The 6,710-nt window shown below is 46.3% G+C and overlaps 1 long non-coding RNA gene across 1 annotated transcript; it reads left to right on the forward strand.

Annotated features, from left to right (window-relative positions):
• The first annotated feature begins 5,773 nt into the window (after window positions 1-5,773).
• LOC144984619 (uncharacterized) lies at window positions 5,774-6,475 on the forward strand. The gene is made up of 3 exons (XR_013648419.1): window positions 5,774-5,929; window positions 6,031-6,076; window positions 6,166-6,475. It is a non-coding gene; the product is annotated as an uncharacterized LOC144984619 (long non-coding RNA).
• Window positions 6,476-6,710: the final 235 nt, after the last annotated feature.

The raw sequence follows: 6,710 nt of genomic DNA on the forward strand, positions 1-6,710 counted from the left end.
CGCTTGTGCTATCTTAGATGACCCCCCCCCCCCCCCCCCCCTTACATTGACGTGTTCTCCCTACCATGACAAAGGTGGATAAATGTGGAAAGATTTCATGTAATCCATGGACACCAGTGAAGATCACAAATCATTGAAGAAAAAAGGTTCAGAAGACTGTCTAGTGGGTCTAGATGACCCAACTCCCAACGTTAAAGTGCCAAGGATAGCACAAGGGTTACATAAAAACTAAAAACAATAACTCCAAAAATGTAAACAAAAAACACAGAAAGTAGTACAAAAATGTACAAAAACCCCACAAAATTGTAAACAAAAACAAAACATAAACAAAAACACAGAATATTGTCTTCACTGTTAGATCTCCTGAAACCTAGAAGAAGGGAACATAAACACATAAATAAATGACATAAATGTGTCTTAATCTGAGTTTCACATAAAGACTCTTTGATGTAAAGTTTTTTTTTACCTGTAATGTTCCGCTGAAGCTCCTTTCATCGCCTCCTGACGTGTCATTTCCCTTCAGTCCAGAGGATGGCAGTGTAACGCCTGGATGTGAGCGCGCTCACAAACAGCCTCTCCTCTGCTGTTTGGGGCCCCGAGCTTTCATCTGCTGGCTTCAATTTATCTCATCACACTGCACTTCAGCCCATCTAATGGCATGTACACTTTGTTGTCACCTAAAGGGAATTTCTTGTCATGCTCCTAAATTGATGTACCTGTTTGCAGCCTTGGACAGTGTTTGTGCTGCAGAGTGGAGGAGGGTGTGTGTGAGCAGCATGCAATGCAGCACTCACTCTTCTCCCACCGTGAGCCACATCTGAACAGCACTTTATGGCTTTGGAAAGTCAGCTTTTTGTCGAGCTTTGCAAAGTTAATTTGATTATCACCGAGGGAGTGTTGAACCCTTTGATCCTCCGGCAGCCCGAGGTCACTCCCTGCACAATGCGGCTTGTTTTCGTCTCGGATGAGCTCCAGAAGTGTGTTTTTTAGGAGCTTTTGCATCTTTGACTTGATGTTTTTGGCGAAGCGTTTCCCTGATATCCTCTGAAGTCTTTGGATCCGAGCAGACAGATAAAGGCGCTCTTACGGAGGGAATGTAATCTGGCTAAATGCTTGTGTCCTTCACCCTATCTGATCCTCCCGGTGCTCTCAGCGCCGTATCTTTGAAGCAGTTTTGAGCTTGAATAAGACAGGAAACCAATCGGGGCATTAAATGAAGCGATGCTGCTGGGATTCAATTCAATCAGGGCCGAGTCGGAGAAACTCCTTTCAGATATTGATCTGGGGCGTGTGTCAATATTGATTCCCTCTGACATTTTCTTACTATAATGACGACAGATTTGCTTTGTGGTAATGAGAGTTGTTATGAAGAAAAGAGAAAAAAAAAAACAATTATTGCAATGTGTGTGACATTTAAGGACTTTTTTATTGAAAATAAAAACAGTTTATTTATTGTCTAAATCTTAAAATCTCCAACAGTGAAATGGTAAAGAATCCCGTTGAGTTTGTTGGATGTTGAAATAGTTTGATTTAGATTTTTCTAAAAGCATTAAAAGATGAGAATTCCAAAGACTGTTCATCAGTAGAATCCCTGTAAGAGCTAAGAGGGGGGTCGCTCAGGGGGTCGGGCTGAGGTCACAGGTCACAGCAGACGGTGGTCTTTCCTGAGTCCGCTCTCTGCTCCGCTCCATTCTGATGGATCCACCTGTAGACAAATGGATCCACGTACGTCTGAGCAGGAATCTGGATCTAAACTGGACGGCTGCGTGGATCTGGGGCTGGGGGTGTACGACAATGGAGGAGCACCTAAACAGTTGGATGACGGGAAATGGGGGCAGTCTTACTCCGTGGCAATGGAGGCAAATCTCCAATGAACTCCTGCTGCTCTGCAGAAACTAGGTCCTGGAAACCGACACAGGATGTTTTTGGCTAAATGGATGAGAATGGAAAGAGCAGAAGATGATCAGAGTGGGACTTTAAAGGGTTAAAGGGCGGAGAGGTAAGAGTAGCAACACGAAAAGACTTACTTCTATCAAAACACAATTTCACAGATTGTTTTTTCCTAATTTGGATGAACATTTGCCACTATTTTAACCTCATTCTTTTAGCATTTAAAGGAGTTCTGCTCAGAAATCGTCTGATGTTTGGTGCAGCTAAAGACGTCTTTATTTGATGGAAGAGGCGTCTTCTCGGTGAGGAGGTCACGGGAGTAAAAACACCGAATCCGTCAATGACCTTCGTAAGTCATGGGGACACGGCTTTGGAAAAACTAAAGTCATGAAGGTCAGAGGTCATGCTGACATTGTTATGATAACTGAAGCAAGGATTTGTAAATACTTTGCCTGGTTGTCATGACAACGCTCAGGGAATCAGATCTCTGTTTGAGAAGAGACGATCTTCAGACTTTTATGGTGGTCTTCAGTTTCATTTTTTGGATCCATGTTGTGGCCTCACGAGGCGTCTAAAGGTCTACATCAGGAAGAGCTTTAAAAAAAAAAATCTTCCTCCATCGCGGCTGAAGTGCCCTGACGGAGAGCCACGGCGCTCGTGCTGCTCAACGCCGTCTCTCGCTCTGCACGCAGACCCAAACAGGAAGCTGGTTTCAGAATGGAAGGCGTCCGTCGCCCGAAGGAGCCGGCGAGTCCATCCTCGCCGTTTGTGACCGAATGGGTTTTTATTTCCTGCACTTCTTGCCATCTCCGTCTCTCTCTGGTAACTCGCTGGAACACATTTAGATCCTGAGCAGAACTCCTCAGTGCCCACTCATCACTCTGCGTGCTGTTTGAAGATTACTACGCTCACAGACATCCGCGCTGGGCATCCAGGCAGCTTAGAGGCCAAAATCCATAATCCCTTACCCTTCATGGGAATTCTCCATGCACTTCAACATGCTGAAATACAGCCCCGCCGCAGCAGCCACTCACGGCCGAGGAGCTCCTGCAGCCGGAGGCGGAGATAGATGGATGACATGTCTGAGTGAATGGGGGGAAGTGGAGGAAGTTAGATTTAAAAATAAGTTATATACCAAAGATAGGCTCTTCCCTGAAACAAAATTGGCAAGCAGACAGTAGAGGGATGTTTTGTGGGAGGTGTTTTATTTCTAATATATGCACAGCCCCTAAATCAGGCTGTCGGCGCGCGGCGGTAACTGCTTTATGTACAGCATCACATCTGAGGAGACATTTTGTCCAGAAAATATGGTGAGACTGCCTTCCTGCAGCCGTCTGAGTGAGAAATTTCCTCTGTGGCTTTGGCGCCTTATTAAAAAGCGTAAATAAATGTAGTTCCTTGATTTAGTAATCTGCATGAAGTGGTAATACGTACAGTTCAGCCGCTGTGGTTGAAGGACTGCACGCTTTTAATTTTTTCCCCTCCAGGCCGCACTGGAAAGCTTTGTTAGTCTGCTGTGCTAAAGCCCATTTATTAGCTCGGGGAGTTGGACGGGAATAATAAAAGTAATCTCATACTCACATTGGTATGTTCTCATTATGAAGGTGCTGCTTTGATGAACCTGCGCCGTTTCTTTCCTTCAAATGTGAGTAAAAAAAAGAAAAAAAAGTGAGGTAGACAAAGAAAAATGTCAGAGCCGCTTGGATTTCAGGTTCACAAATGTCAGTCCAGCAGGGTTTCTAATTCTGCACAATTTGTGAACGCACCTTTGATTAGCACTGAATCAGAGTGATTAGCTAAGATGGTCAGGTGGCAGCTGGCACAGACATGAAGAACATGGTTTAATTAGTAGAAAATGTAATGAACAATTGACTGCTCATGAATGAAGTTTCTCATGCAGAGATTCGTGAAAGGACAATAACTTCATGACTGACACGCCAACCTGAGGAGCTCCAGAGTTTTTATTAATCAGCACCTGATCTTTTTCCAAAGGTCGCGTCAAACTGCCAATCTGTGTGTCTTCCACGCATGAAACGTCCATCTTTTGTTATCCGAGCGTGATGTACGGAATTCACAAGTGTTTCTCGTGTTCGTCGACGTGCGCAGATGTCTGTTCTTTACGTGGATTTGGTTGGTTGCAGTTTCACGTGTTGGTCTCTTAGTGTCCGGCGCCATGCAGAAGGCGGGTCGCAGCCTGGCGGGTCGCAGCCTGGCGGGGCGCAGCCTGGCGGGTCGCAGCCTGGCGGGTCGCAGCCTGGCGGGTCGCAGCCTGGCGGGTCGCAGCCTGGCGGGGCGCAGCCTGGCGGGCTGCCGCTATATGTAATTTGTGCATGTTGCATGGATGAATGAGTCATGCGTGGAAAAAGTTAGAGAGATTGTGGCCTTTGCGTGAAATTTTTTGGCACGAATGAAACCACACTAAAATCACGGCAGAAGTACGAATAAACCGCGCAAAGAACACGTAAACCCGCGCTTCATTGAACTTCTTCACTTTGACTTTCAGAGCCCTGAGCAGAAATCACGTCAGCGCCACGGTCAGCAGCCGCCACAGGTCCTCAGAACGCGATCGACTGCTGGAGGGGTGGAAGATCGGCCGATTTATAAACACAACACGTGAATCCTGCATGAACCATGTGCGATTATTGTGCTTACATTTTTAAACTGAGCAGATCTTAATTAGGACCAATCCTCTACCAATGAAATAAGGGTGGGGTCATCTAAGATAGCACAAGGGTTAAAAATGCATAGCAAACTTGTTTGTGCTCTTGGTAAGATTCTAGATTCATAAAATTGTTGTACATTATATTGAACATTTATTGTGAGGACTTCTTTATGACACAAAGACTCAAATGAAGTAATGGAATCAGGTTTCTCTGACTAACCTGTCAAAGACGTGCAGGAGCCACAATGTCCTTCTTATTTGCAGATTTCCTTGTTTCTGCTGTAGTTTTGCTGTTTTAACGTCTGTCACAGGTAAATGAGTGACACCTGGGTGGGTGAGCGCCTCTTCACCTGCACAGAGGAGGTCTGGGACGGAACTTTTCCATCATTTGACGTTTTAATGTTTTCATTTTTGGTTATTTATTTTTTTGGTTTATTTTTTATTTAACCCTTGTGCTATTCTAGGCACTTTAACATTGGGAGTTGGGTCATCTAGACCCACTAAACAGTGCTCTGAACCTTTTTTCTTCAATGATTTGTGATCTTCACTGGTGTCCATGGATTACATGAAATCTTTCCACCTTTATCCACCTTTGTCATGGTAGGGAGAACACGTCAATGGAAGGGGGGGGTCATCTAAGATAGCACAGGGGTTAAATCAAACAAAGCAAATGTATTACTTCTCTCAGCGTTTTTGTGAAAACAAATGGAACAACGGAACTGAAGCTGTCGGCTCCTCGGCAGCTGTAAGAGTAGAGTCGCCTCTGATGAGCGATGAACGTAAAGATGTGTCAACACATTTACATGACAGCCCTTTATTTTGAAAAACCTCTGACTGGAGAGAAAGTCACCCCAACACGGATGTGCTGGTCAACCGCTCTGGATGAGGCGTGGATGACAGGTAGAGAGTTCCTTGTTGTCACCTGGTGATGATGTCATCGAGGTCCTTCCTGAACAGGAAGCAGCGTTTGGACAGACGGCGTCACACGTGTTGCTCGTCTGTTTAATTGATGTCTCCAACTCTGTGGCAGCGAAATTGCTTCACCTCTAATCGGATCATCGCTCTTTTACCAAGGACAGATGAGTGGCAGGATGGGGCGCCTCAAGGATCCAATTGGATTTCAGCTCAGGCCCGAGCCCCGGCGACCCTGACCCCCAGACCCTCTGTGAGCGCTCCATAAAACAAGAATAAAGAGGTTCCGCTCCTGAAGTGGGTCGGGATTGTTCTGCTAGAACCCATAGGAGGTGTCACCGGATTCAAACCTGTGCGATGTTCCGGTCTGGGCCAAATGTCGGGGAGTGTCCTTGGTCCGCTGAGGAGCCGGTGTGAGGGCGATGAGGCTGCGGGTGTCATTGAGCCGGCTCCGGCTCTTTTAAGGTTACTATTTGATTTAATGGCGATGCAGGTTTTTTTTTTATTTCATAAAAATGGATCATGCCTCTCTGCTGCCACCACACCTAGTCCATCTCTGTCAGCAGCACTGGCTGAGCGTCTTCACCTTTCGCTGTGGAAGCACCACCAGAGGTTGTTTGAGAGATAAATCAATGGCAAACGAAGCGTCGGCTGCGGCTCCAGCTGGCCCTGATTGTTTTACCTGTCGACCTGTTTTACAGGCAGGACGCCGAAGGAAAACTCTTCTATATATTTAGACGATGACAAGGAACGGAGGTCAACTCGTCATGTGGACAGCTCTTGGTATGGACCCCTTAAACGGACGGCGAGTCCTTGAAGCCGCGATGCACCACAAGAGGCGGGCGGCGGTTAAATGTCAGAGACTGTTTTCTTTTCCCTCCCAGGATGCAGACGAACATTTTTTTGTTCTTTTCTTGCGTCTCTGTCTCGTATAAATAGCATCACCTGTCTTCGTGGCTCAGCATTGTTTCTGACAAGGTGATAATCAGCAATCATCGTAGCATCAGTGAACCCGCCTCTTAAAAATAGATTCTTTAACCAGTTGCCTCGTTGACGGGAGGCGGCGGCGGCGCCCGCACACACGCCCCGGCGATCAAACGCACGCTTAACTCCTCTCCTATCTGAACTCTGATCTGAGCTGTTCAGGCACGAGACGCCGCCTGCGTGTGGCGTGGCGGCTCGATGTGGATGAACCGATAAACGGGCCGCGTAATCCTCTTATTACACGTGTCACGTGTAATAAAAA

The sequence above is a fragment of the Oryzias latipes genome, chromosome 16 (assembly GCF_053564925.1).
Source record: "Oryzias latipes strain Hd-rR chromosome 16, Olatipes_Hd-rR_3.1".
Taxonomy (NCBI): domain Eukaryota; kingdom Metazoa; phylum Chordata; class Actinopteri; order Beloniformes; family Adrianichthyidae; genus Oryzias; species Oryzias latipes.